Source organism: Rhinopithecus bieti, unplaced genomic scaffold (assembly GCF_001698545.2).
Source record: "Rhinopithecus bieti isolate Rb0 unplaced genomic scaffold, ASM169854v2 scaffold_42772, whole genome shotgun sequence".
Classification (NCBI taxonomy): domain Eukaryota; kingdom Metazoa; phylum Chordata; class Mammalia; order Primates; family Cercopithecidae; genus Rhinopithecus; species Rhinopithecus bieti.
In genome coordinates this window covers 2,864-6,577 of record NW_016818842.1, presented here as the reverse complement: position 1 = coordinate 6,577, position 3,714 = coordinate 2,864, and the positions used below count along the sequence as shown (strand labels likewise).

At 42.4% G+C, this 3,714-nt stretch overlaps 1 long non-coding RNA gene across 1 annotated transcript; it reads right to left on the bottom strand.

The window, feature by feature from the left end:
* Nucleotides 1-593: 593 nt before the first annotated feature.
* LOC108518897 (uncharacterized) lies at nucleotides 594-3,262 on the bottom strand. The gene is made up of 2 exons (XR_001882482.1): nucleotides 3,178-3,262; nucleotides 594-1,449 (listed from the first exon to the last, which is right to left on the bottom strand). It is a non-coding gene; the product is annotated as an uncharacterized LOC108518897 (long non-coding RNA).
* Nucleotides 3,263-3,714: the final 452 nt, after the last annotated feature.

The window sequence follows — 3,714 nt, the reverse complement described above, 5'->3', positions numbered from 1 at the left end:
TGGGAGACACCTTCGAGAATACGGTGAATCCTGAGCGGCATGGCTGGAATCATAATAATTTTTTAAAAGCGTCCTAGAAATATTAAGGACAGCGATGAAAGAGGCTTTAGAAACCTAGTCCTTATTCGGCAGAAGGCAAGACTGAGTCCAAATAGATTTTTCCCAGATTTAACCTAAGGGAATTCATGAGAAAGCTGGAAATAGAGCTCAGGTCTCTATCTCTTTAGATGCATGGAAAGAAATATCAGCCCATTTTCAGAAGAAGAGCTTGGGAAATTTGGTTTTCTTTGGTAGGAAATGAGTCTCTCTCTCTCTCTCTCTCTCTCTCTCTCTCTGTGTGTGTGTGTGTGTGTGTGTGTGTGTGTGTGTCTGTCTGTCTGTCTGTCTGTCTGTCTACCTTGCCTCCTGGACACCAGCAAATGGTGTCAGTGGAGTGCAGGGAATGGTCCTCTTCCCACTGCAAATCTCTGTCTTGTTATCTTGAACCCCAAATGCATCAGATTTTATGTTCTAGAGGAAGGGAGGAGAGAGAGAGTCTGGGAGGTTAGAAACAGGAGCTATGGGAAATAGGAGGGAAAGATCTGGGAACCATGAAAATTGTAATAAAATTGCTTTATTATTTTTAGTTACTACAAATATATATTATAATATTTACTAAGGAAAAAATCAGAACTCATAAAAATAAGAACTTAAAAAATGCCCACAATCTTATATACCAAAGGTAAATGCTCAATATTTAAACACAAGTGTTTTTCATGAAGATGGTATTCAATAATTCTTATGAGAGCATTTTGTGAGATGTAAAGTGCATGTAGCAGTCCCGTGTCCAAGGGGTCACGGTTGTAAAACAGCTCGTTGAGGGCGCTGTCCATGGTACTGAATCCGGGCAGGCGAGAGGCGGAACCTCTTTGACCTTGTTTGGAAGTTCTAGCAGGGAAGTCCAGATACTTGTATGCCTTTGACTGAAGCGTGGTCCTCCTCTATCAGAGAGGGTCGTCCTCTCGTCCTCTTCAACTGAGCATGCAGCTTTAGGAGGGACACACATGGGGCAGCGAGGGAGGACGGGAACATCCGCCTACCCAGCCAGATCAGTCAAATCAATCCTGGCGATCAATGGGGTGACAGATGTTGCAGTCAGAGCACCCCTCAAATCTGGAACCTCTTTGAAAACTGAGCAGGAAAGCCTAGCCTGATATCAAGGCAAGCCCATTGGAGCTTCCACGGGTTTCTATTTGAGAATCTCCCAGCACTGCCATCTCTCTCCTCTTTCTCCTTGGTAAGTACAGGGCTTGTTTCCCGTACTTACAATGGGAACATTCAGTTCCCATGGAAGGCTCTCAATGGGGAAATGCTCCACCAAGCTTAGCTGCACTGGAATCTCCTCACTCCCAGACTTCTCAACTCCATGCCTTAAAATGATGTCATTACCTGAGGCCTCTGAATTTGGATCTGAAAAGAGAGATAAAACCAGGTGAAGGCTCAGCTCATGAGGAATTTGGGATTTTGGAAGCATAAGGAGGCTTGGGATGGGAAGTGTTCGGTTTAATTATTTTTATTTTTTAATTTTTTTTGAGACAGGCTTAATCTGCCATCTAGACTGGAGTGCAGTGACACAATCACGACTCACTCCAGCCTGCAACTTCTGGGCTCCAGCGATCCTCCCACCTCAGCCTCCCAAGTAGCTGGGACTACATGTGCACACAACCACACCTGAATAATTTTTAAATTTTTTGTAGAGATGAGGTTTCGCTATGTTGCCCAGGGTGGTCTCAAACTCCTGGGCTCAAGTGATCCATCCACCTCGACCTCCCAAAGTGCTGGGATTACAGGTGTGAGCCGCTGTGCCTGGCTATTATTATTATTTCTTTTACAGTGACAGAATCTCACTTTGTTGCCCAGGCTGGTCCCAAACTCCTGACTTCAGACGATCTTCCTGACTTGGCCTCACGAAGTGCTGGGATTGCAGGCGTGCGCCATCGCACCTGGCTTAAGTGGTTAGTTTAGAACTTGTCCCATTACCTGGATTCTAGCACAAACCAATTGTGCCTTCCCTTCTCCACCAGGTAGGTTTACAGGTATCCTGGCTGGAGATTTCATCTTTGCCCCAAAGGGCTATGTCAAGGGAGCATAGCACCTGAAGATGTTCACACTTGTTATTTCTCCTATCTTCAACTATCCATCCAGTTTAAATCATATTAAGGCAGTGATCAAGGAGTGGTCACTTTTTGCCCAAGTGACCAATCTTGGCCTTAATCATGGGGGGACAATCTGATGTTATATACTTGTTGAAGTGATGCGATAGCATTTTCTGTGATATAATAAAAATGTTTAATCTGATTCCAGTTAAGCCTTTAGACCCAACCTCCAGTATTTCCAATCCCAGAATATCTCTAATACCTCTGATCCTAAGGGTAGGGGGGACAAGTTAGATGACATCATGAAACAAACCAGGGGTGTGAGACATTTTTCAAGACAACCATCCTAGACTCTTAAGAAAAGCAATATACTTTAAAATGTAGGTGCCCATTCTAGATTAAAAGACCAAAGAGACATAACAGAAGTCAGTGAGTGAAATCTGTTGTATCTACATCTGAGAAAAAAAAACTAGTAATAGAAGATGTCCTTGGGCTAATTGGAAAAATTGGATATCAGATGATATTGTGAAGTTACAATCAACGTATTGGGTATAATCGTGGTATTGGGAAGTGTGGGCTGAAATGGTTAGGGATCAAGTGTCATAATGTTGGCAGCTGACTTCCAAATTATTCAGCAAAAGTTAGTGAATAGATCAATACAAACAAAGAGACATATGGCATGTTAAGCCTTGTTGAGCTGCATGGAATATGTATTTGCTGCACTACTACTATTTTGACTTTTATGTGTGTTTACAAATTAAAATAACTAAGTAAGTTGGTCATCAAGGATGTACTTACAGTAGGGAAGGAAACCTCAGAATCTGAAGCCTCAGGGGTCAAGGGAAGGTGATTCTACCTTGCTACTTAGCTTTTATTCTTCCCCTGAGTTAGGCTTGTTTCCTGGCAGTATGGACCTGGGAGGATCACCTGGACCAATAAACTGTAAACATGGTTTTGTTTTCCTGAAGGTCCTACCATGCAGGAAAGGAGAAGAAAGTCTCAGGGTTGGGGGAGGCCAGCATCCCATCCAGGCCCTTCTTACCTTTGTTTCAGGGTCTATGTGTCTCAAGGAGGGCTGGAAATTACTATAGATGGATTCCAGGTGGATGGAGTCGTCATCTTCTAGAGGGATGGAAAGCACCATGGAAACAGGAGGTTAGAAGGACAAACGTTCATCTCTCCCTTTAATCCCATCCAATGGAGGGTGAGAGAGTTTATCCCTACCCCTAGGAAACTGAAAACTCTTGAAAATGTGACAAACTGTCAACACTACCTGACTCAGCAGCTCCCAATATAGATATATTAAGGCTATGAATTTTCTGAGTACAGCTGTAGCTGCATCCCGCAAGTCTTGATACTAAGTATTTTCTCACTTTCACTATAATCTCTTATCTGATCCATACATTATTTAGAAACTTGAAAAAAATTTCCAAAGATATGGGATTTTGTTTTCATTTTCCAAAATATTTTGTTATTGATTTCTAACATACTTGCATTATGGTCAGATAAGATCGTCTGATTCAAATAATTTTTTATAAGTTTGTTGAGGCTTTTTAAATGTCCTGTGTGTGGCCATCCT